The sequence below is a fragment of the Lutra lutra genome, chromosome 1 (assembly GCF_902655055.1).
Source record: "Lutra lutra chromosome 1, mLutLut1.2, whole genome shotgun sequence".
Lineage (NCBI taxonomy): Eukaryota > Metazoa > Chordata > Mammalia > Carnivora > Mustelidae > Lutra > Lutra lutra.
In genome coordinates, this window is record NC_062278.1 from 143,162,126 (window position 1) to 143,189,901 (window position 27,776).

At 41.3% G+C, this 27,776-nt stretch overlaps 1 protein-coding gene across 6 annotated transcripts in view; it reads right to left on the minus strand.

Moving 5' to 3' along the window:
- THRB (thyroid hormone receptor beta) overlaps nucleotides 1-26,260 on the minus strand; it is a 377,970-nt gene extending 351,710 nt beyond the window's left edge. For 2 of the 6 annotated variants that reach the window (XM_047738224.1, XM_047738163.1), the window contains exon 1: nucleotides 26,148-26,260. The gene's annotated coding sequence lies outside the window, so the exon portion shown is untranslated. Of the gene's footprint in view, nucleotides 1-25,542; nucleotides 25,805-26,039 lie in introns of those variants that run through there. The other 4 variants (XM_047738132.1, XM_047738143.1, XM_047738172.1 and 1 more) reach the window with 4 other exon arrangements.
- Between the last annotated feature and the right edge of the window lie 1,516 nt (nucleotides 26,261-27,776).

Here is a 27,776-nt window from a genome sequence, read left to right on the forward strand (position 1 = left end):
GAGGGTATAAGGCTAAGTGACATAAGTCAACCAGAGAAAGAAAAATACCATATGATCTCACTCATAAGTGGAATTTAAGACACAAAACAAATGAGCAAGGTGGGGGGAAGGGGCAGGGAGAAAGAGAGAGACAAACCAAAAAAAAAAAAAAAAAAAAAAAAAAAAACTCTTAACTATAGAAAAAGAATGGATGGTTACCAGAGGCTAAGTGGGTGGGGGAATGGTAGTAATAGTGAATGGAAAAAAAAAAAAGAGAGAGAGAGGGAAGAAAGAAAAGGAGTTACCATTATAGTTGGTGGTGTTTTACTAACAGTGCTTATGTAGATTTCCCATTATGTTAGCCAATTTCTTTGCTTACTATCTTTTCTTGCAACCTACATGTTTTTCTTGATCCAACTCTCTTCTCTTTCAAGGATATCCTTTAGCAGTTCTTTCAGCAAGGTTAATTAGCCCAGTCTTATTTATCTGAGTAGATTTTCAATTTATGCTCAGTTTTTTTTTTTTAAAGATTTTATTTATTTATTTGACAGAGAGAAATCACAAGTAGGCAGAGAGGCAGGCAGAGAGAGAGGAGGAAGCAGGCTCCCTGCTGAGCAGAGAGCCCGATGCGGGGCTCGAACCCAGGACCCGGGATCATGACCTGAGCCGAAGGCAGTGGCTTAACCCACTGAGCCACCCAGGCGCCCCTATGCTCAGTTTTGACTTCTACTTTAGCCAATATAGATTTTGGGCTGATGATTTTGCTCAGCATTCTGAAAATCACTTTCTGCAGGTATCTAGAATCTAGCATTGCTGATGAGAAGTTAGCTATTGTCCAATGCTGATTTCTTTGCAAGTGATGTTATCCCTGATCCCTTTACATTGAATTGGCCACATTCTCATCAGGATGAGTCTAAGGGTGGATATGTTCTTATTTATCCTACGTAGGACTTAGATATTTCCTTTAGTCTGTACCTCTATGTCCTAGCTGTATGCTAGGTGACCTCATCAGCACTATCTTCAAGTTCAGTCACCTTTCCCTTATCTTCTTCTAGTCTGCTCTTTAACCAGATTTTAACAAAAATTTTTTTTCGTTTTTATTTTTTTGAATTTATACTTGCACATACTTTAAAGTACGAAGTAGTAAAAACTACTCTCCATCTCCCCCTCCTAGAGGTAACCCCTCTAAGCTCTTTCATTTATTTATGGGAAAGAAGGCTTCACCTACATGTTCCTAATAACATGATTGCAGTACATGACATTTTGGTTTTAGTTAGTATGTTTTCACTTCCCATTACAGAGCATGAGAAGCAGCTCATTTCTCTCTCTTCCCACCACACATGCCCACCCTTCTGAATTAGTTTGTTCATAGATTCTTTCTCTTCATTTTTTCTGTTTTCTCTTCTTGATATTTCTTTTATTAAGATGTTGGGCTCGGGGCACCAGGGTGGCTCAGTTGGTTAAGGGACTGTCTTTACCTCAGGTCATGATCCTGGAGTCCTGGGATCGAGTCCTGCATCAGGCTCCTTGCTCGGCAGGGAGTCTGCTACTCCGTCTGACCCTTCCCAGTCTCACCCCCCTCCCAAAATTTAAAAAAAAAAAAATCCTAAAAAAAAATGCTGGGCTGACTAAATTTACATTTTAATTATCTTAATTTTTTTTCTTCTATTTACCATGACCATCTTCTTCTTCTCCTTTCTAGAAGATTATCTCAACTGTACTTTTTAGTTTATTGATTGATTGATGGGGCATAATTCAGTGTACCTCTGATTTAATATATTCAGATTATTTTTTTTAAGTTTTATTTATTTGAGAGAGAGAGAGAGACAGAGAGTGCATGGTGAGGAGAGGGAAAGAGAATCCCAAGTAGACTCCACACTGAGCACAGAGCCCAGTGTGCGGCTCAATCTCATGACCCTGAGATCAAGACCTGAGCCAAAACCAAGACCCAGGTGCCCAATCGACTGCACCACCCAGATGCCCCTGTAGGTCTTCCTTCTTTAGCTGCACAGATTTCCCAGGAAAGACCTTTTTCAAACTACTGTCTATAGAGTGAAGGCCTCAATGTTAGGATTCTGGAAACCTAGTCAGGGGAAGAGGTTTGAGAGCCATGTGTCCAGTACGTACACATTTACCTAATTCACACACACACACACACACACACACACACACATACACACAACTCTGCCAGGCTGAATACTACTAATTCTTCAAAACAGATGAAGCATCACCTCCTCTGCGAAGTTCACTATGATCTCCCACATAGAGATCTGATTGAGCCCTTTAATAAAAGCCAGGGTTTCCTCTATCTTAGCAGGTACCCCTTGCCTCTGTAATTGCCTACACATCTATCCTCCTCTAAGACCAGCTCCATCCATTTTGAATTTATAGGCCCCTGGCACAGCTACAAGCATGTAATAAGCTCAACACATTCATGGGTTATTAATTAATTCCTGAGGCAGCCCAAATAAGGGAGCTGCTTGTACACGCAGAAGCCAAACAGGAGTTGGGAAAACACTTCAAGTGAACTCTACTGTCATAGGCTTTGGCATCAACATTAGTCCTATCCCTGGCTATACAACTCTTCAATAAGCCAGGCCACCCCAGACAAGCTTTCCCCTCTCATGTCGGTTTTCCTTATCAGATTTTTAGATGTGTATCAGGGAAAGCATTCAGACTACTTCATAGTAGTACAATGAAAGATCTCTGAAAATAATCACTATTGCTTTAAAATTTGAGGGCTTCAGATACGTGTGAAAATCAAGATACATTGTTACTAAGGAAAATTGAGGTATAAGGAAACCAGGCAAGAAATAGCTACTGGCTGTAAGAATAAATGTTATTAACTTATTTAAAGAAAGTGTTGAAGAGCAACAGACTATGAACAGGTGTCTGTGCTGCTGAAGAGTGAGGAATGAGTAAAGAATAGAAAACAGTTTGGGTAACTTATATTTATAACTGCCTTAACAGTGACAGGCAGAGTCTTTTAGAATCAGCGTAAGGCTGCAGGGAGAAAACGGGGAAATAATCAAACAATCTGATGAAGACTGACACTTTCAAATGAATCAAGTCAGTATTTCACAGCTGCAGAATTTTAAAGTCAGAATATCAGTTAGTCTAGCCTCCACCCAGGATGTGGATGCTACCCATGACTGTCTTTATAGAGGGCCATTTGGATTCTAAGAAATACTTTCACAGCTGAAGCCCTGACTCTGTCTCTGGATTTCCATAACTGGCAGGTAGATTTTAAGACTCTTCTATCAAAGTCTGACCCCCACACACTAACTTTACTCCCTGCTCCTAGTTTTCAACATTACAAAAGTCTCCATACCAGACACAAGCTATATACTTTATAAATATATCTTTTGACTCTTCAGAACAACCCTGTAAGGCAAGGATTATCTCTATTTTAGCAATGAGGGAACTGAATCACAGTGAAGTTAGGATGCCATTAAGGACTCACAACCAATTAAATGGAGATGAGCCAAAAGTGGAGAACAGTGTTACACAGTATTTAAGAACATAGATTCCACGTGACTGCCTGGATTTGAATCCCAGTTCCACTGCTTACTAGGTATGTGACCTTAACAAAGTTGTTCAACCTCTTTGAAACTACTTTATAAGGTGGTTTTTTTTATGAGGATTAAATGAGTTAATACATGTAAAGCATTTGGAATAGTGCCTGGTACTTAATAAGCACCATAGAAGTATTTGTTAAATATATAAAAGATAGGCGAAATTATGAATCAAATCCAGGTTTATTTGGTTCCAATGTATATGCTCTTAACCAAGGCTCTTCACAATGTTGATCTCTCAAATATTTGAAGGCAGCTACCACACCGCTGAAGGTTTTTCCTTTTCCATAAGCTCCTTTTACCTCAATGGTCCTTGATGTTACGTGCTTTCTAGAATTCTTCCCATCCTTTTGGCTTTTGTCCTAATGGGAAAAGTACGACCCAAAATTGCTTCAATTACAGTCATCTCCCTAGATTTAGTTAGCAAGGTTGTTCTTCTAATGTAGATGTTTCCATGTGGGGTGCCCAGAGCAGAAGAATCCACATTATCTGGCAACTTGCTCAAGATGTAAATTCTCTAGCTAGAATCTAGACATACTGAATCAGAAACACGAGGGATGGATCCTAGCAATCTATATTTTAACAAGCCCATCAGGTGATTATGATTCAGCTTAAGTTTGAGAACCACTGTTTTAATGAAACTTAAGACCACAGTACTGGTTGTGGTACCTACATTGCTTATTAGACAATGATTGGCATTGTCCTAGAATTTGGGCCTTCAATGTGTGTCTAATGTAAGGTTGTGGTTTTATTTATTTATTTATTTTTAAAGATTTTATTTATTTATTTGACAGACAGAGATCACAAGCAGGCAGAGAAGCAGGCAGAGAGAGAGAGAGGAGGAAGCAGGCTCCCTGCGGAGCAGAGAGCCCGATGCGGGGCTCGATCCCAGGACCCCGGGATCATGACCCGAGCCGAAGGCAGAGGCTTTAACCCACTGAGCCACCCAGGCGCCCCAAGGTTGTGGTTTTAAATCTTCCTTTAAGTCTTCTTGATTTGGACTCACATTGTCCCAGCCCCTCAAAATCTCTCTAAATTCAGACTGTTTTGAGATATACTGGTTCTTGCCTCCAGCTTTGTGACCCCTGAACCTTTCATAAGCATGTCATTCATTTTTTCCATGGTGTCACTTATAACATCCATATAGAGCTGACGTAGAAGGCCAGAGGTCCTTGGCAGATCATTCCCTTTCAACCTGATGTTAATCCATGAAGACATCCCATGCATATGGTTGTTCAATTTGTGAACTTTCCTATTATCAGACTGCGTTATCTCCATCTTATTCAAGAGAACACTATGAGAAACTTGCTTTGCTCTAAAATCCCTAATAAAATCTCAAAGAACCCACAAAAAAATCCACCCAAAAAACAAGCAAGCAAACAAACAAAAAACTCCATAATTCCTTATGAGTAGAGAAGATGTAGATCTTCATCTGAAGTTTCCCTTTGTTGCTTTCTTTTTCCTACTCTTCCTTCTCCCTCAACCAGGAGAAAATGGCCTATAACCAGGCATGGCCTCAAAAACCTGTCAGCCTGAATGCATAGCTACTTAGACCAGTTCCTCTTAGTTTTATACTATAAATTCTTTTCCAGGTATGACCACTCTTTACCATATTCTTACGTGGTAGGCTTTTTTTTTTTTTTTTTACCTTTTTATAGAATTGGAAATTGAAGCTCAGAGAAGAAGCTAAGCAACTTTCCTCAACATCCCACATCAGCTAACTAGTAGGGTCATCATATTTATAGTCAGGTCTGTCTACTGAGATTCATATTTCACATCCCATGTTACATTACTACATTATATTGATACTATTAAAACTGTACAGGGCAGGACAAAAAAAGAGAAGATGTTCAGATGATCTCTGAGACTCTCTTAGCCTTCATTCCAGAGAATAGTGAGCTTAATTATTGATGATCAAAACAACATATATCTCAGCTACCACAGTGGTAACATGTTGTAACATCTACAAAGATCTAGCATTTGGTCCCCTTTTACAAGAATCCCCGAAGGTATGAAGACACATGTGGCCACAATTCATTTTGTCCTGAAGACTACCAGCCCCTTAAAAGGAAAGTCAACTGCGTAAGTGGTTAGAACACAAAGCCAATTGTCTCCTACTGCTCCCTCTGCCAGTCTTCACGGAGTCAAGTCCTGGACTTGTTGAAGAGGTGACTCAACTCTTTATGGAAAGAATGCCAAAACCAACTGTACAAAAGATTTCTTTCTTCACCTCCTTAATTCTTGAGGACCTTATAGTTCCTTAATGTAATATAAGCAATTATGAGCTTCCAGGTTCAGCAGACAGTTGAGTAATAATGAAAGGGAACATTACTCAGGTCTTCTCGGAGGCAGATTTCAAGAGAGTCCAATCAAACTGATGGACAGAACAGTCCGTTTTCCTTGGTGGAATAAGAAACACAGGCTTCATTGATTTTCCAACTGCAGTTTTGCACTGATGTGCCCTCTTTGCCAAATTCTTCTATTTCCCTAGCTTGGAAGACCCAAAGGTGCTTGCCTGTCATCCCCCATTTGCCTTTTCCTTTCACATATAATCTATTTCTTTTCTTTCTCCACAACAAGAGGCTGGCCAAAGCTTCTTGTGAAGATAAGTATTGTAACTGAGAAATAAAGCACACCATGAAGTCCAAGTAATAAATTTCACAAATACATACAATTTTGCCATTTTAAATATAGTAGAAAATATTGTCTTTCAATCTTATTTTGAAATACTAGCATCTTCTTGAAAGATTTCCAACTGTTTTGATATTTCAATTTTTAAAATATATTAATTATGTATTTATACACAAAGTCTTAGAACTCAGAAAACCAAACACACAAAAAAAGTCACTACGTGTTTTGTTTTATGGGATATTACACTCAACTTGCCAATAAGGAAACACTCTTTCATGGTCTCTTTGATTTACTGATGAAATTTCTGATTTGCTATCAAATCAAAACAGGCACAATACCCCTTCAAAAGCACAAAATATAAAGCCTAAAGCAACATAATGAGACAAATCTCGAGGATTTAATCCTCCTTAGGTATGGGCACAGGCTAAGAAAACACATAACACTCAAGCAATTGTTTTCGAATTGTTTTTCCAACTATATCAGATATCGCTAATCAATCAGAACGGCCTTTACTGCTAAGCCTAGAAATCCTCCTAAAATTCTTTTCAGGCGCACCAGCCACCAAAACCTACTTGAGTTGGCACAAAACTATTTGCCATCCTACGCTTTGTGATAAATCTACCAGTCTGCAGGATTTATGATTACTGTTTTGCTTAAGTGGGGGAAAAAATAAACTACAATAATTCAAATACACAGTACTTCCAGCAAGGATTCTGTCGTTGATACTTCATCCACACAAAACAAAACAAAACTCCAATTTTTGGATGGATCGGAAGACTGTGGCAAAATATGTGTGCTATGTATAGGTAGCTGTGGAACTGGAGGTACAGGGAGAGGTTCAAGCCTCAAACATGTAAAGATGAGCACAGTTAATTCACAATTAATTCAGTTTGGTGCATGTTGAAACTTTCATTTTTCTTACTAATTTGAAAAATAGAAATATAAAATCTGTCCAATATATTATAGATAAGAAGAATGACTTAATACAATAAACTGCACTTTTTCATTGAAAGAACATAACATATATGATAAATCAAAAACAACTAAATTAATATGTGTTTTTCTATATAGCTAATGTTCTTAGAACAAAATGTCCTCTTTGGCAAGAGCCTCAAAATTTCTCAGGTTCTCACTGGTCTTGAGGATGGCGGGCTAGTTTATACAACTGTAACCATCACAAAATAATTTTTTTTTTTCAAGCAAGCCAAAAATTGCTAAAAACACATTATGACAAATAGGAACACTGCAAGTTGATATTGAACTCAGTCTTTTATTTGGTAAAATAGAAAGACAACTTATAAAAAAAATCAAACCCTAATCTTGAGTAAGTTACTCTACTTAGTAATAAATAAATGTAAAAAGTTGTTACAGTGCTACCATTTATAATACATCTAATACTCTTTCTCATTGATTTTCAAATCACATATATTTAGTATATATTCAACATATGTTCAAATTATATATTCCATAGGTACTCAAATTATGTATTTGAATATATATTTTATTTTCTCAAAGGGCTATTCACTAGCAAAAAGATTAGTTTCGGATGAAAAAAACAGGATAGTTTAAGAAAGTAAGCAAAACCACATACTTTAACACCTATATCTGAAGGAGAATACTTGTATATGTGCTGCCGAAGCGAGCACAGAAGGAGAATACTTGTTATCTCACCTTTTATAGCATGGCAAATTATTGAAAAATTCCCCCCAAACACAGCATTCTCAAAGAATATGGACACCATTGATTTGTTTTCATTTTAGCAACGTGAAGATTCTATACAGTTCACATACCTATTATAGGATAACAAAGACATGTTCACTGTTCCTTAAGAGCATATTTGAAATAATTTTAATAAAATATTGCTCAATAGCTCACTCAAACACTCAACACTCAAGTAAGCCTTCATTTCATCTGAATCAGGGGCTCCACAGACCTAGGAAGTTCAGACAGAGCTCTTAGGTTCGCCCAGCTGCTGCTCTCACAGGCAAAGACACTTTGAAAGACAACTCATTGTCTGGCGCAGATCCTGCCTTGAGAGATTGAAAGCGCTTCCCTGTAACCATGTCTCATCCTGGCATTAGCACCCTCCTTCACAAAGCGCCTTGGTTTCACCCCTGAGGACTGGTTCTTTCCCACACGTGGTGAAATCTGATTCTCCAGATCTGCCTCAGCTTCACACAGACCCGTGCTTGAAGAGTGACATGGTTTTCCTTCCTTCTACAGGGTGCTATCTTCAGAAGGATTAACGCTACAAATTTAGACAACAACACCTTTTGCGAGTTTCACTATCTAAATGTCTTTGACTCACATTCAGCTTTGTGGATTTGGGGAAGTAAATTTCGCATTTTAATTTATTGTTTCAAAGGTTGCCATCTTCAATCAGAGAGACGGGAACAAAAAATTAAAATGGAAAATTTACTTTTCAAAATCTGCACAGCTAAATGAATGTTGAAAAAAGTGTAAGTGATTGAACTTCCAAATCATTTTTTGGGTAAGTTTGTAGCATTTATGCTTCTGAAGATATTAAAACTAAATCTGCACCATCACTTTTGGGTCACCCTGGATCTCCTATAATCTGGAGAATGTCTTCTGGGTTCCAAATTATTATTCTCTTCAAGTTAACCTATGTGTCTTAGTCAGCCTACAGTTGTTTTTTCTTGATTTAAAATGAACTTTTCTCTAAAGGTGTCTTTTTCAAGATTTTGAGACATTCTCTGATAGAACACTATTTTCTGAAATTGAGTGAAAAATTAAAATTCTTACTGTTATTCACTTGTAGTTCAGATAATTTTAACATACATAAATGCTATGTGGACATTTTACTTTTTCAGGAGTCTGAATTAGACAGTATAATCTCATAATCTCAGGTGAGAGAAAAGTGGCCAAACTTCATCAAGTGTATATTTCTGATGTTTTTTTTAAAGACTGATCAATATATATAAAGAAATATATTCATTCTTTACAACAGTGGTTTCTAGTGATTTTTTTTTTCATTTTAACTGTAACCCAGCCAAAATTCCACTTTGTAATCATGACCCAGGATATACATACAAAATGTGTGTCTGTGTGTCTATGATATGAAACCAATGTTTCCAAAACATGTGCTATACTCTAATAATTTTTTTTTGGTTTTTGTTTTAAAGATTTTACTTATTTATTTGAGAGAGAGAGAGATGACAAGTAGGCAGAGAGGCAGGCAGGCTAAAGGGAGGGAGAAGCAGGTTCCTCACTCAGCAGAGAGCCCAACATGGCGCTTGATCCCAGGACCCTGAGATCATGACCTGAGCCGAAGGCAGAGGCTTTAACCCACTAAGCCACCCAGGTGCCCCTAATAATTTCTCTTCTAGTCTTTTTTTACTTAAAATTTTTGTGGACTGTGACTCATTATGCTGATTCAAGGCCCACTAATGTGCTGATAGCCATGTCTGAAGAACAATAAATTAGGAATAAATGGGGATAATCAATACACACCAGGGTTACTGCATCAACTCTTTCATCCCTCTGGATTCTGTATGTTTTTTACTGAGAAGTAGAAGGTGGATACAGATCAAAGCACAGTCTCCAACTCCAAAGGGCACATGAACCCTTGGGGATCTTGTTGAAATGCAGATTCTGGTTTGGCAGGTTTGGGGTGGAGCCAAGATGCTGCCCCTGTAACCAGCTGGGGGTTGGGGGGGTGTGGATGCACTGCTCTGCAGGCACCACATTCTGAAAGAATGGAGGGTGCAGAAGTCAGTCTGAAAGGACAGGGATAGACAGAAGTAACCGCACGGGACACGCCACCCCCTTACGGCTAACGCTGTCAAAACAAGGACCTCCACTGGTGCTGAGGACACCCCAAGCATTTCCAGAGGCTGCAGACAGCCCCTCAGTGTGGCCAAAGAAGGACGCCTCCTTCAGCAGATCTCCCAGGGACATCAGAGTCTTTATAATCCTCTCCCATGATGCTTTTTGGTTTCTTCATAACCAACCCCAGCCAAAAAAACTAGGGCAGCACAACCCTGTTTCTAATTGCTTGGAAGCCCCCTTGGAAGGGATTGCCTAAAAATGTGGACAACTGTTAGATGACGTAAAGCAGGAAAAGCGGAAGGGATTCCGGCAAACAAAAGTGTGAGAGACTTATTAACATTTCACTTCAGGAACTTGTTACACCGTGAAACCTGCTTGTCTCGGTGGACTGTACTCATACAATACTTCTGAATGGGACAGAAATACATCCTGTAGTTTAAAGCAAAATAATGTCCTCATTCTAAGCCATATAGTTAGAATTCCCAAACTAGGAAAGACTGTGCCAGTAATTGGAACTATTCCTGGTACAATACTGACTTTCTGTGCTTCCAGCTTCCAGAATTTAGGGCATACATGTATTGATAAAATAAAAATATTCGTCGTTTTGCTGAGGCTGTCTTTTGTGTTATCATTTTGTATATCTATCTGAAGGGACCAGGGAATGTGTTGCTCACCACTGTACCCGAGTATAAACCCGGCACATCATTGGTGCTGGAAAAATGTTTGATAAGAGAATGAGTGGGTGGACATAATTTTAAAAAATAATATGTAACATCTTACTATGTACTTTGTTCGCTGATTTGCCATTAGTATTTTCTTTACTGAACTGAGCAAGAGCTTTTACGAAGGGGACAGAAATGAGAGGTGGCATCTTCCAAACTGCAATTGTCCATAGTGCAAGTACGGAAAAGAGAAAGGAGGGGAGGAAAAGAGAGAGACAGACCAAGACGGTGATTCTGAATTCCTGGCTAGACTATGGGCAATGGGAAGGTGGAGTAGGAGGTATATCAGAGTCAACTGAGAAAAATATTCACCTTTCCCAGATTTTGGAATGCCTCTCCTGACCCCTCCCATTAGGACTAGGACAATAATAAGTGGGCATCTATAACTAATGAGGATGAAGGGAGGGTGGGAGTAATATTTGGAACTAAGGTCCGAGGCAGCGGTTTTAAGGTGGACAGTTAGGACTCTCAGGGGACACTTGGCAATGTCTGGAGACATTTTTTATTGTTACAACTCAAGACTAGAATGCAAATGCATCTGGTAGGTAGAGGGCAGGGATACTGCTAAACACTCTGCCAGACACAGAGCAGCTCCCACAAACAATGAATTATATGCTCTGAACTATCAATCGCACCCAAGCTGAGAAACCCTGCTGGCGGGGGGGGGGGGGGGGAGTCATGGCACAGACAGGAATAGAAGTGATCAGGAGAGAGAATGTACTCACCAGACCCCCTAGGCTAACTCAGGGGAAGAGTAAGGTATTAGAATGAAGATAGTGTGGGAGAGAGATGATGGGGCTGAGCAAGAGGGTAGGAAATCTGGCTGTGTCTCCTGATTCCAGGGATCCTTCTGGTCAATCCTAGACCAAATGCTGATGGGGTCAGCTCCACTGCATCAGCTCAAGGCAGTTTGCCCCTATGAAGAACCAAGCAGAATGCAAAGGAGACCTGGGGTGGAAATGGGGGTATAGGACACCTTGCATGGTAATATGCCCATGACTAGAAAGGCTTAAGTGTAGTAGAGGCTGCTAGTGTCCTGAGCCCATAGCCATGGGCACCACGTCAGGGCCCACCAGCATGTCTTCTGACTGCCAAAAACTGCATTCCTTTGCCTGGAGGCGTGCTCACGGCTGCCCAAACGGCAGTCCTGAAATACCAGGGAATCAAATGCCTCAGGAAGCAGTCCTCAACTAACATCTGACAGGTTTTGGTGAGTAAATATGCTCTCTCTTGCATCACGGGTGGCGAAACTATGAGACACATGTCCCACACTGTCTCCCAGAGTTCACGAGGGAGATTAAGCTTCAGGTGCCCACAGTGGTAACTGGTTTGATAACGCCACCTTATTGACTACTGTCCCTGCCCTGGCTGACTTACCCATTTCCTGTTGGTGTTTTCTTGATCTTCCCCCCAAAATAATTTGCATATGAATTTTCATCTTCTGGTCTGCTTACGGCAAGTCTTCTGAAAGAATACTGGGCTGGCAGCCCCTTGAGCCTCAGGTTCCTCTGATAAAAGAGCTGAGTCCTCTGTTTTTAGAGGGACCAATTTTTCCATCCTTAAGGTCCTGAGCACAGAATCATTGGGTTCCTCTGAGCGGCAGGCGCTGGTCCCACTTCTTTCAGACCATCAGAAACACAACTCCAGGCACATTCCTTTCTCTCCCATTGAGAGAATAAACAAAACCACATCTTTTGCTTAAGGATGGAAAGAAATGCAAACATAAGCCCTATGAGTTTCAGATGTCCCTAAAGTCAAACTTCGGCAAGAACTCAACTAAGTAGCAACACTAGACTCTTAGAGGGGGGTCTTACTCTAGCACTGGGAAGAGGCAGAGATGAAGACCAACCACGGCCATGGTTCAAATGGAACTTTAATGAATCACTGGTGGGGATTTACAACCACAAAATAACAAAAATGAAACAGTTATTTCAAAACCCTGCTAGACAAAGAAGAGAAGTGAATTGTAAACCGGTTCAGGGGCAGTGTTAAATCATTTATCTTCCATGTAATGGGAACTCTGAGACACTAAGATCTTAAGAAACAGAACAAGTCTACACAAAAGCTAGGTGTTGTGGAAAATGCCACTGCAGCAACACGTCCAAGAGTCATGTCTCAGAATGTTGTTCCCGTAGAAACTCGAACCCATCACCTAAGGAAGTCCTCGTTGTTATACAAGTTGGAGAATCAGGCCTCCAAGTTCCGGGTCTATCTACAGCAAGCCATTCTTAAGGGCTTTTCTTTACAAACCCTCAGAAGCCACTCTTCTCAGATTGTGGGTTTTTGCTGGGTTTCATCTTTGCAGAGAACATCTACTTCGTGGCCCTGATTTCTTGTCAACTTAGTTGAGGAGATGGGAAGATCTTCTCTCTCAGTTCTTATGTGTGGATAGCTTTTTCTTTCTTTCTTTCTTTCTTTCTTTCTTTCTTTCTTTCTTTCTTTCTTTCTTTCTTTCTTTCTTTTAAAGAAAAAGAAAAAAGAACAGCAGAACTTTTTCCTGCCGGACAACCTATTCCCTTATTTATAATGCAGGACAGCAGAGCCTTGTAAGTGTATATTCTGGTTCATCTGAGGACACACGGTTGTTCATTTTAAAATTAGATTCATCCTTATTATATGAAAACAGCCTACGTGTGGTTGGTCAAAACAGCAAGAAAGCATTACTCAGCACCCACTTTCTGGGTCTACTTTCTAGACGCCACTAAACTTGTTCAATACACAGTCCCTGCCCTCTTGGAACTTGAAATCTGGCAAAGAAATATCTATTTCATTGACTGATATGAGGTTTGGACACTGCACAGTGAAGAAAAAATATAGTAATTGACTAACTATGTAATATTACCTTGGACAAAGGGGTGAGAGAACCTGTCATTGAAATGGCATGTTTGAAGCAGGGCAGAACTAGAAAGAATTTAGATCTCAATCCTAATTAATCAGGGCAGGATTTTGGAAGCTCCTCGAATGAAGGATTTGGGGAAACTGGGTTAAAACAGAAGTAGGGAAAAATAGGTAATGGATTTTAAGTGAAGACATTTCAATGTGAACAGTAGAAAAGTATCGGAATAAGAGAGGGGTGTAGCAGCGATGAAAAAAATGAAGTGAGGTACTCAGCTTATACATCATAGTCATTACAAGCAGGGGAGTCAAATGTCTGTTCAAGAGTTTGGAGTCTTTTGGGCAGGTAACTGAACATCTATTATTCTTACTTTCCTCCAAAACTGAGGGTTCAGTAACTTTAACGATTGACCATAGAACATATCTCTTAATATTGAAAAATGCTAGGTCATCTATAAAAGGAAGACTGTACCAATAAACACATCATAAAACTAAACATAGAATAATTAATGATGCAAAATGATTCCAGAAACTCAGATGTTAACTGCTGGGTCTCTTTCTTTGATTTCCTGCCTTTTGGACATCAGTGCTCTAGAACTCCAGGATACAGGTTTACTGAATGCAATTGATATTACAATTTTTGCAGTAATAAAATGATAAAATTATTTTCCACATATTGAGCACTCGCCAGGCACTATGTCCTGGCAAAGTGGTTAATAACCATGATCTCACATGATCTCTTCCACAATGCTATGGTGTAAGTACTAGGATTCTTTCCACTGCACAGATAGCATGACTGAAGTTCAAAGCAGTTAAGTAGCTTGCAGGAGAGACCATCAGCTAGAAGGGGCAAAGCCAGATATCCAACTCAACTTCTGTGTGGATGTCCAGCACCCCACATCCTGATCTCTCTCCAGTGCCTCAGCCATCAACCAATCCAGGACCCAGGACCCTCAGTTCTCCCCTCTTCACAATACACTTGGCCAACAGAGGTGTGCGTGCGGGGAGAATTTCTTCTCCCTGCTCTGTGATGGGACTTTAGAATGAGACATTACCGGCACCCACACTGTGAGTCACCTGGACCCCAGAGACCCTGGTGATGGGCCAGTAACAAGTTAGGGATTATTCAGAGAATTATTTCTTCCCTCTTATGGAATATCAAGAATTAATTAGCTGGATTCTGTACCTGAGAGGCATTTATCAGGATTAACTTCTTAATATTGCAAAATTTAATTTTCGAAAGCACTGCAAAATACTTTATAAAAATAGGCTTGTGGAGTTGAAGACAACCCTACCCAGGCTAATTTAAAAGGATACAATTACTTCTTTTTCTTTCACATGTCCTCAGCCTGACACTTCTTATCGCTGGTTAGCCTTATTTCTTAATAATCCAAGACGTATGTGTTCTTTGCATTTCCTTACTTCTTAGAATAAGACACTTTAATCATAATTAAATAATAAGGTTTCCAGAAAGGTAAAATATGCATAGTTAGAAGGAAAAGGCTTCTTTGTTCTTTTCACTTACCTCACCTTTATTATTCATGCCCCTCTTATATTTCCTTCAGGAGAGGCACTTCTATAGAACACGCTGAGTATTTGATAAAGCACGTTTGTAATTTGGGAAGAAAACAAGCAAACACCCCTTTCGTCTAAAAAAAAGAGGGGTCCCCATTGTAGTCAGCAACAATAAGATAAATACTAGGAAAATTGGTATTTTTAGTCAAGATATTATGTAATGAGTCATTTATTTAAACAGTCTGAAGTTCTGTAAAATGATTCCAGGAAAATGGCTTCAGCACCTCTGTCAACACATCAAGAATCAGCTCTGGCCTCTATTTCCTGATATCTCTACTCTGAATTTTGGTTTCCTTTAGAAAATCAGCACTCTAATCCTGTGCCAGTACTATCAAGATTGATCGGCAAACTCCCAATACTATGCGCATATTATGATCCACATAAATCTACCAAGGCAATAAAAATGATGGTCAAAGACTACAAGGAAAAGTCAGGTCCAACAAGATTAAAGATGACCCCACACGAATAAGAAGGAAGTGAGGAAAGAGAATCAGGTCAGACAGGAGGATGGTACCGTACCAAAGAATAGAAATGGGTTACCTCATGGCCGTCAGGATGTTTTCGTCACTGGTCAGTGCCTCCAGAAGTAAGAAGACAGTGATATGATACGATGAAGGCCAGATGAGAGTTTAAAAACAGAGTAGCACAGTATGGAGAAGACAGCTCCCTGACCACCAAGGACTTCCTGCTCCTCTTTCGCTGCTCTAGAGTCATCATTGGACAGCGGCTGTAAAGTTGGGACTATGGATCCGGCTTCATTTAGGTGGGGACACACAATTTGTTCTCACCACTAGAATCTAAGCGAAATGGTTTTGTGTCACTGTCAAACTTCACTTCATGTCACTGTCACTTCATGGTAGTGAAGAAGCCAATGTACTTCACTCTCTCATTCCCTCCCAGGGGTCCGATGCAATGAAGACATGATCGTGGCAGCCATGAGTGGAAGGAGGAGCCCAAGACCAAAGGAACTGAAACTCTCCCAAATGGCTATGGACCATAGCCACCAGTCAGGAAGAGCAGTTTTCAACAGCACAGGAGTGAAAAATAAACTGTTTTAGCCACTGTGCATTCTTTATTTCAAAGTGAAGTGTTTTCCTAACCTCTATATATGTGGCAAAATTAAAAAAAAAAAAAAGGAAAGTTTCTTGATCACTCGAAATAATGCAGATAATTTATTTTTGTATGGAACTGGGTAAAATACATTTTTCAGGCCTAAAGTCATATTATCCAATTATAGCAGCTACTAGCCAACTCGAAATATGACTAAAGTTGAAATGTGTTGCAAGTCTAAAGTACACACCAGATATTGAAGATTTAATACAAAAAATTAAAACAGTTCATTAATATTTTTGTATTGATTACAAATTAGTAATAATTTGAATATATTGGGTGAAATAAATATATTATTGAAATTGAATCCACTGGTTGCTTTTATTTATTTGTAATGTGACTATAATAAAATTTCAAACCACATATGTGGCTCACATTATATTTCTATTGTATATATATACTATTATATATATATATACAATATATATATTGTATATATATATATTCTATATATTCTATTGTATTCCTGCCAGGCTAGTAGGGGTTAGCAAACTACAACCCATCTTCTGTTTTTGTAAATAAGGTTATTGGTACACAGACATGACCATTTATTCACATACTATCTACAGCTGCTTTCACACTATGACAGCTGAGTTGAGGTCTCAGTGGAGATTGTATGTCCTGAAAAACTGAAAATATTATATGGCTCACTATAGAAAATGTTTGCCAACCTCTGCACTAAGGATAACTTTGAGATTAACTAAGTTATCCAGATAAATTTTACTGTTTTATGATTAAGAAAATTAAAACACAGGTAAGTGAAGAGACTTGTCCAAAATGGTTTTATTCTCAATTTGGTAGTATTTCCATCATGTCCCATTCATTCATTCATCCATTCATCTTCTCTATCCATCTCTAATTTTGATCATTAAAGAAATAAAATCCCTATCACTCAGAAAATCAATACTTAATACTAAATAATGAATTTGAACACAACAATGTCAATAATTCAATGTAGTTGTGTAGGAGTATGTTTCTGTCTGACTGGGTACTGTAGACATATGTATACAATAGCAGAGAAACCCTTGAGTAATATTCAGCTATGAATAGGCTGTGAGATGGTCTTTAAATTAAGCTTTATTTGACAACATTCTAAAGAGAATCTATCATGTAATCTGCTTTCAAATTAAACTTGAAATTCTCCCAAATGTAGAGCCATCTTGCTAAAAATATTCATTATTGGAATTAACTTAGAAAAATTTTGCCACATCTTGGAAAAAGTGAAATCTGTTCCAAAAGACATCACGGCAACATATAACTGTCTCGGTCCTGACAGCCTTCATCTCTCAGTGGATTATTCCAAGAGTCTCTAATTGGGATCATCATTTCCAGTCTCTCTCCCATTGAAGACCTATCCCAAAGAACACTTCTAAAATAAAAATCTGACTTGCTGAACATTCTTTATTCTCTTCATGCTATTAAGACAAACTCTATCTTCCTTACGTCCTTACTTAATCTTCCTTACTGGCCAAAAAAGTCTCCACCGTGTGACTCCTACCTGTTCCAACAACCTCATTTATTGTCCATTGAGCATCAGTCAGATCCGGCTCCCTGCAGATTCCCAAAGGGTTCACACTTTTACCCCACTTCATATGTTGGTGTATGGTGTTCTTACTGTCTAGAACTCACCCCACTCCCAGCTCTGGGTTCTCACTGGGTTCTTACTTACTCCATCATAGAACTTATTAATATTATAATTGCCTGTTGAAGTATTAATTCTACCATCAACCCAATAGCTAATATTAACTGTGGGTCAAATGCTACCTGATCCTATTTAATAAGAAACTGAGTACATGCAACAAAGCCAGATAAAACCAGGCTTTGAATGCACACATTCCCACTCCACAGACCTGGTTCTTTACTCTACACCTGTGGTTTGCAGGAGGGGTGATTTTTGCCTCCCACAAGACATTTGGCAATATCTGGAGACACTTTTGATAATTGCAACTGGGGTATTGGGGGGAGCTATTGACATCTAGTGGGTAGAGGCCAGTGATGCCACTCAACATCCTACAATACACAGGGTAGCCCTCTGTGGCAGAGGTGGTTGAGGTGGAGAAACGCTGTTATACACTAAATTAACTTTTGTAGATTGCCTCAGGAATCCCTGAGCATCTCCACAGCAAGGATTTTTATCATGTGTCTTCACATTTTACCATGTGTCTTCACACCTTCCACAGACCTGGGCACCCAGCAATGTCCAATGCATATATGGATGGAGACTGATGGATGATGGGTAGTGGGATAGAGGTACAGAAGGAGAGATAGAAAGATAGAGGAATGGAAGGATGGACAGGATTAAAAAAAAATAGGTTTACTCATTTTAAGGCTTGATTTTTGTGGCAACCTCAGTAAATATAAATCCAAACATATATTCTTGATTAACAGAAATGAGTGCATGTAGAGTACATTCCAGGGTATGCCTTCACCTTAACAATACCTTGTGTTTATGAAACTATAGAGTGTGAGATCAAACTAAGAAGCCAAATGCCTAGGGGTTTTGTTGTGTTATGTTGTGTTTTTGAGTTGCCTCAGGGGGACAGGATGTTTTTCACATCCTTTCCAACTACTATACTACAGGATCAGCTGATATGTTCATCATCCACATAGGCCATAATTGAAAGTGTTTTTAAAGATTTTTTTCTGTGTAAGGTTTCCCTGGTTCCCCCCCCCCTTTTTTTTAATTAAAGGACAAATAATACAAGAATATACAACTTATACTCCCCCTTACTATAGCTATAATTCAGATACAAACACATTATTCTAGATCTCTAGATGTTGTAATTGGAGTAGAAATTACAGTGAAGCTTAGGTGAACATTCAAAAAAGCAAACAAAACCACATATGGCAGAAATAAACCATTCTCTGGCAATTGTAAATTAATACATCTAAATATCAGAAATAAAGTCAAGAAAAGATTATAATATTTAAAAAGTAACAGTCATTTAGCATGATTTTTACAACATTGCAAAAACACTTCAGCAGTGGTAACATGAATCAGTGTTGAATACAAACTGATAGACCTTTTTGTGTGTGAAAAAGCAGCAAGGTTCTGCTATGGGGGCTGATGCTGCTCCTAGGAGTCATCAGTTATTATAAAATGTAGTCAGAGCTCAAAACAAATGAGACTAATTTTTTAAAGTGTAATGCTGTGAACCTCACAACCTCTTGCACTGAACTTCAGCCATTTGAGTTTTTACACACACACCTACACTCACACACACAAAGAATATGATGACCAAGTAAGTTTTGTTACCTGGTCTCCCTCTTGGAATTCCTAGTACAACCTAGCATAAACCAAAAAAGATCTCTGAAAAATTCTTGCATTAAGTTGTTAAACTCATGATTTCCCAAACAGAATTGACCATAGAGTAAGATAAGTAACTAGTTAAATAAGTAAAATGTAAAATAAGATGTAGATTTGCCAAAATATTCAGGAATATGGACGAGGACTCAAAGTGATGACAGGGTTTTTAGCCTGGGACATCAGTGTGGCTGTGGCATTTCTCACCATGATTTGGAAGCTGGGCCTGGGAACCACAGCTGAAGCCAGAGACAAGCACTGCCTGTTTCACTGTATGTAAGAACATGACACACACTTGTCACAGAGGAAGATTCTGCTAGTACAGACACGCAAGTTGCTGACACATTTTTGCATATCGGAGAGAAATATGAAAAAGTTGACCCAAACCCAGGAATGTCAGAATCGTTAACGTCAATCATTATTTTCTGAGCACCTATTCTGTGCAAGCATTGTTGAAATCTGAGAAGACAGAGTCTAAAGGGGAAAAGTATATCTGAACCATCTTGAGAACCACTGAACAGTGTACTGTCAGAATATTCCATGGGTTCCTGAATGTGATGATCATGCAAAATGCCACGAAAACCATGACTATCTTCTCTACTCTTCTCAACAAAAACATTCCTGAAACCCCTGGAAGAGTCACAAAAGTGTATTTCCCAAATTAAGAAGATATTCCTGCTGTCAACTGGCATTCCTTTGTCCAGGCTTTTACTTCACTCAGCTTATCACGCATGACTTTCTGAATAAACCCCACGGAAGAGAAACCATGATGCATGGAGCCTCTCATTTGGAACTAGGAAGTTGAATGAGAAATTTAGTTTGGATCAGTCCTTCCCTAGTTGTTATCTGTTACTGTCACTCAGCACATACACCTGTATATGCGGTACACGGTTACACTGTTGTATACACAGTACACGTTATAATATATGTTGTTATGTGTTACAGGCAGATATGTTTATGTTAGAGTGTCCAACTATCATAATGGAAAGGCTACAATAAGCTTCTGGGGACACAGAGTCAAGTTCCTGGTTCTTATTTCCAGGCTCTCCTAACTTGCCATTTGGAAAAGATACCTAAGTTCACAGCAGAGCTCAGTTTCTCACTCAATAAAAATAGTACTGCACAAGAACAGTTGCCAGCACATAAAGTCTCCAAAGTCCCTTGAAATTAGGACAGTATGGACCAAACAACATGAGCACCAGCCTAGCTGTCTGTTGGCCAGATTGTTAAGAGAAGCATATGGAAATACATGATCTGTGACTCAGTGATTTGGATCCTTCCCCCTCCCCAACTTCTTAAACATCATAATTGACTAACAAATTTGGGAACTCAAGGTGAAGAGTGAACATCCTTAATCAGAGATTCACTGGTGTAAATATATTCAATCCCACACTGCTTGGATACCAAGGGAATTCTGGCGGAATCCTACTGTAATTTACATGAATTCACATAGGCTAGAGAAACCACAAAACAATCACCTCCTCAGATGAAAATAACTTGATTTTGTCTAGGGGGCCCAATGGGCATATCTATTCTATCACAGTGGCGACCACTTCCTGATCCCTTTGTATTAATACATGCATGTTGTCTTACAGGTCACGAGGCTGCACACTGTGCTGCAAAATGACTAGCAGAACCAGGCACATAGTAGGTACACACATTTTTGTAGACTGAATGAGAAATCAAGTCAAATAATCAAAATTACTGTAAATAAAGCAAGGAGTTAATTTGCCATCCTTTGCTCAACTAGTTCAGACACCAGAACAAGCCCTTCTAGCTGTGATATAGACATATAATTCAATCCAGGCAGTGAATATTCATCTTGGGCAAAACGAAGTCCAAAGATGACACTTTAATACCAGTATCAGAAGATACAGAGAAGCACCACCCCTTTTCCCTCTCCCACTCAGTCTTCCAACAAGTGTTTCCCTGTGCCCATGTGTCCAACTCTTTGCTAGGTGCTGGGGAGTCAAGGATGAATAAACCCATAGTCTTTCATCCCAGTTTAGAGGGGGAGACAAATGGAAACAAAACCAAAATGTTCTGCAGGGTGATAAGAGCTATAGAAACTAAAGCAAAGTGTCAAGATCACCTGTTCAGAGGGTTTATGGCCATAGGGTCATTTTCAAGTACCTGGCTGTCCTGTCCTCTCAGATTGCTCTAGTCAAAAGCTGGCTGAGACACTGGATATTTGAGAAAGTCGGCCTAAAGAACATGTTAACCATTCATTCCTCTAGGTTTTCTGAGCTCTATTTTTGCACTGGGGACAATTGCCAGAATCTCCACTGCTGAACCACAGTAGCTTAGGCTCCTAAAGACAAACTCCCACGGGGTTTCTTTTCATCATTATGCCTTATGCACTTTTTATTCTCATAAAAGATGACCAAATACTTCATTTTCTGTACAACCGAAGTTCAAGTACTGGCCATCCCATGATTTGATAATTCGTGGAATTATATACTAGTTGCCAGACCCCATAGTAAGCCCTCTACAAATGTTACATGATGTATCCTTACAACTTTAATGCATACCTACCATTTCTGGACCCTGTTTTTTTTTTTTTTTTTTCTGCTAACTTGGCCACTGAGAAGTTCAGAGCTTAGCAATATCCCAAAGCAATAAACACTTAGGATTTCAGTTTAATTATCTTTACCCCTGTATAAAATTTTGATCTTTCTTCCCCTACCATTTTACCAATGTCATCATTTTGTGGGATTTTTTACTGTGCATTTTTGCAGACACATTTCTGACAGTCCCTGCTCTATAAACAAAAACAAATTACTATAATCACCCATTGTAATTTCATTTTTGTCTCAATTGTCAAAAGAGTTCCCACGAATAGCTCATTTGGAGATGACCATTTGGGTATCACACCTTAGTCACTTGAAAATTCAGATAATGTGGTATTTCCCACAATCATCTGGTTCAGAGTCTGTTTATGGAAGTGTGAGAAGAGGCAAAGGGGAAAGGTTGAATGACTTTACTTACAACACCCACTCACCAGCAGGTTATTTTCAAATCTACCCCTAAGGGCCCTTTCAGTCTTGTAGTATACCCTGACAGTCCCATCTTGCCCCTGCCCCAACTGCTACTTTGTAGAGCAACTATACCACCACAGGCCCTTGGTCACCTTAGGCTGCCAAGGCCAGAGGCACTGCCCGAACCTGCTGAGGGAAAAGGCACTGCTATCATCAGAGATGTCTGTTCCCTGGAATTTCACTCTTAGCACTGACAATGCCTCTGGAACTCATAAAGATTCTGTTGATCCCCAGGGAGTTGAAGGTCAGTGTCTTCAGAGAATCAAGGTAAAGTGTAAGACAAACTGCTACAGAGGATTTCTGTGCACTCCAGGCAAATGACCCCAGGAAGAACATGCAAGAAATAACTCGCAGCATTGTCACTATATAGAATGGGACTACCTTTCATCTCAGAAAATAAAGGAGGGGGGGAGACAGAGATAAAGACTGAACCATATATACAGGACACAGAGACATATACAGACACAGGTCTTGACATACCCACTTGGTACCCGCTTAGGATGCTTAGTCAGGTATTTTTAAGAATACGTTTGGGCACAACCATTCATTTATTTAACAAAGATTTCTCCAGCTCTGTGTGCCAAGCACTATGTAAGATGCTGGAGAACCAAGAGTTACAGAGGAAGTCAAGCCTCTTTCTCATGGACTTTAGATTCTAGACAGGGGGATAGGTCTTCAACAAGTACCAACTGAAATGGCAATTCAGACTGCAAATAAGATCAAGGAAGGAGGAAAAAAAGAAAGAAAAAGAAATAAACTAAAAACAGTATGATGGTTCTAAGAAGGAATGAGGGACTGCCCCAGCTGATGTGGTCATGGAAGGGCTTTTTAAGAAGGTGACACAAAATCTTACACTACAATGACAAAAAGGAGCTAAAGAAACCAATCACCCCTACTCAGATTTCCATCAAAAAGATGAGCTTATTAAAAAAAAAAAATGAGCTTACTAAAAAACTCCAAAAAACAAACTTGCAATCCCATTTGTGTCTCCACACATGCCATCCTTCAAACAACTGCAAAAATACAGGAAAGAAAAGAAATCCACAGCTCTCTCTTCTCCTAAGGAAATTTTAAGAAATCACATTTTCCCAAAAATGCTAGATTAAAAAAAAGTTGTCTTAATTTGTTATGATGGCAGAATAAAGACTCTAAAAGGGGAGAAGTGGAATGGTTATTCCTCTTGTAAATTCAGTTACTCCATAAAACAATATTCCAATGTCAATAAAATTATGCATTTGCATTATAATGCCAACAGGAATTGCTTCATTAAAAAAAATACTTCTATGGCTATATTTAGTAGCACTTACTCTCACTCACTAAAAAAGAAAAACAAATCATATCTACTACCAGATGGTCCCACTTCCAATATGTATCAAACTTTGACATTCATTAAAAATAAGATTCTGATAGTATCAGTTTAATACGTACAAATAATAAATGATTGTTCATCAATGCCTCCCCATGTAATACCCCAAACAAATCACTTAGTATTGAATTTCTGTTAGCCTCAATTAAAACCCTTAGCCAATTGGCATGAAAACTCCTAAAAACATCCACTGTTCAAAAACCTTTCTCTTTTTTTAAAAAAAAAAAATTTTTTTTATTAACATATAATATATTTTTAGTCCCAGGGTACAGGTCCGTGAATCACCAGGTTTACACACTTCACAGCACTCACCATAGCACATACCTTCCCCAAAGTCCATAACCTAACCAGCCCCTCCCTCCCCCTTCTCCCCCTCCCACACCCCAGCCCTCAGTTTGCAAAAACCTTTCTCTTTAATGTTTCTTAGTCCCTGAACTGTTTCAGAATAAGAAAGGTAAGCAGAAGTGAATTAGGGAGCAGATCAGTCACTGTGAATTTTCAGAATGAATGATGGGATATTTTGACTAAAAGGCAATCTTTATTACTTTGTAATCTAGTATGTGCTACATAGTATTAAAATGCAATAAACATACTAAACTAAAATAAAGCCAAATAGTGTAAAGATACTGCTCAACAGGTCTACATGATCCAATACATTTACCATTATAAAAACTGCTGTACTCTATCATTAACACACTGTCCAAGGAATGCTTCAATTTTTGAACTTCAAAACTGGTCTTTAAAAAAACTGCATCTCACTAGCACCTAAGACCACTAACAGGCTAAGAGGAAAACTTTGTTTCAAATTTATTTACCAACGATTAGGCACAGTGTTTGAATCTTCACAAATTTTAAACTTGTGTGGAGAAGGGAGGGTGGAGAGTCTGAACTCGTTTGTTCAGGTAAACTCTTTCCTCTTTCTTTGACTCAGTTTATGAATTGTTAAGCGTCTAGACCCTCTCTGTAAAATTTCCTATTTGGGGAAAATTACACATTTAACCTTTAGTAAATTAAAAACAACAACAACAACAAACAAACCCATGCTTCCCTCCCCCCGCCAACAAATCGGAAGGCTTAAGAATTAGCACTAATATTAATCCAACAATGGATTAATATCCATTAATTATCCAACAATATCCAACAATAATCATTGGGAAATCATCCTCCAAAATGACAACCGCAGCTAAGAAGACGCGATCTATATTAGGGGTAAAAAAACAAAAACCAAAAAATAGAAAACCTCCCCCAGATCAGTTCTCCTCCGCAAGAGGTCGGGGGGCCGGGAGGCCGGGGCGGGGGAGAGCACAGCTGGCACAACTCCTGGTTGCCAGAACCAACTCGAGGCGACCCAGAGGAAGATGCTGCGTCAAAAGAGGAGCAAGGCAAAGAAGCGCGACCCAGGAGGCTAGCGAAATCGCCACCGAGTCCCCGAGGAGGGCGGGGAGAAGCCAAGTCGCCAGGCACCGGCAACAGCGCACGCCAACATTCAGGATTATTCTCCTTTCCAAACCCCGGAGTTCCGGAGCAGGAGAAAAAAGGGGGATGAGGGACCCACAGTCCCTTTAAACCGCCTGCCGCTCCGCGCCCCCCCCCCCCCCCACCGCCGGTGTCTGCCAACCTTTTCCGAACCCCCGTGTCACAGAACTTCCTCATCATGGAAACTTCCACTCGGTTCGGCGCTGAGGATGCCAAACTCCATTTCACAAGGAGCCTGTCAACAGCTGGGCTTGGGGGTTTAAGGAACGGAGCCGCGCGATTGGAGGGGGCCCCCAGCCACCCGGCTCCACCACTGCCCACGCTGGGTCTCCCGGACTGCCGCCGCGCGGTGCAGGAGCATGAGGGGCACCTCCTCCCGGACCCGGGGTGCAGAACCCGGCGGAGGCAGGTAACGCGGCGGCTGACAATCCCGCCCCCCCACCCCCGCGCCACCATACACACACTCTTGCCTGCCCGCCCGCCCGCGCGCCCAGCTTCGCCGCCCGCACCCCTCAGGTTTCCGCGACACCCCCGCCGCCAGCCTGCCCACCCTTCTGGACAGTTGGAACTGCCGCCCCCTCCTCCTTCTCCCCCTCCCCCACACGCCCCCGCCTCCGCGCAGCCCTCTAGCCAAATTACCGGTGCCCTCGAGACGGTCGGGCTGAGCGCCCCTGCCCGGGAAAGGCAGCCTGCGGGCGCTTGCCCCGAGCCCGGGGAACCGAAGGTCTCCTTCCCAAACGCACTCACATTATTCATGCAAAGTTAATCCCCGCCGCGTCACGGCCGCCCGCCCGAGGATGTGCGCCTTCCTTGGCCAAGCCCCGCAGTCTCCACCCTCCTCCGCCCCCTCCTCCCGGCGGCGGGGTCCCGGGGAGCACAGGCGACGGGACGTCGCGCGAGTCCTGCAAAATGTCAACTCCTTGGGCGAAGAGAGGCGGCCGCCGCCAGGGCCGCGGCGGCCCTCCCCGGCCACTCCACTTTTATAGGCGTAGGAAGCGAGTGTGGTCCGGGCACCCGTGTCCCCGCCTCTCCGGGCCCCCCGCGCGCCCTGCCCGCCCCGGCCAGCTCCCCGGGCGCTGCCTTACTTGGGGCCCGGGGCGCCGGCTCAGCGCCGCGTCTGCGAACGGGTGACCTGGTTTCCCCTTCAACCCTCGCGGCGGTCCCACTCGCGCGGCGGCGGCGGCGGCCAAGAGCAAGCAAACCCGGCTCCGCCAGGGGCGCAGCGAGGAAATGGCCTCCCAGCCGCTCGCCCCACCGCCGCGACCGTCCGGAGCCGCCCGGCTGGCACCCGACGCCCGCCGCTCGGCCCGGGGCTGGCGCCCAGAAGTGTCTGCCCCTCTGCGCTCGCGGACCCCTACCCAGCGGCCCACGTGCACACCGCCCCGGGCCGGCCGCCTCCGCACCTGCCTCCCCAGGTTCGGGCGCTCCCTCTCCTCCCAGTCCTGGCCGTGCCCTCCACCCAGGGTGCCCTTCCCAGAGTGGCAGTGTTGCGGTGGTTTGGGTGGCCGCGCGTCCACCCACCCGGCGGCGTGTGCACCGAGGTTCGGGTTTGGGCGTCATTCCTCTGGTAGGAGAAAAGGAAGAAATGGGGGACGAGTGACAAGAAGGTGGGGGACCTTCCAGAAGCTCGGGCTTTTCTTTGCCCTGCAAGACCGGCGCGGCCCCTGCCACAACGCTCCTCCCTCTTTCTCCAAACCACTTGTGGCGCGTGTGGGGACGGCAGAGCGCTCTGGCTCCTCCTGGGGCCTCCCACGGGCGGGGTAGTCTGGAGTTCCCTTACGGTCACCTGGCCCCCGACCCCCCACGCCCCATGATAGTTTGGAAAATACCTGACTTGCCTTCGAGCAAGACACCCCTCCGCCCCAATTATGCACATCTTGGGAGATGTGTGCAAAGTTGAGACACTCCACAGGTTCCAGAAGGGCAGGCAGCCCTATTATTTTGTCTTTGCCCTGGATCTGTAAAAATAAAACACGGAAGACAAAAGTAATTTATATTCTTGAAGAGTTCTGCCCCAGGCAAATATGAATTTTTAAAATGCCCCCCCCCCCCCCCCAGTCTAAGTCTTGAAAGCCAAGGGTTTTAGGTTGGGAGAAAATGAAGCGGGCAGCTGCATTCTGGGCTAGAAGAATGCTTGTAAAAATATTGAGTACCCAAAAAGCTAAAAACTGCAGTCGGTACGAAGCTATAGTTGCAAAAAAACTATTTTGACGACAGAGTACAATTATTTTCTCGTGGAGGATATTAAATCAGTTTCTACTTCATTATTCAATATACACATTTATTCGTACAGCAGTGAGATAGAGCTATAACGATTTGTATCCTCAAATCGTTAGCAATGTATAGATAGATGATTTATTGGAGACTTTTCCAGAT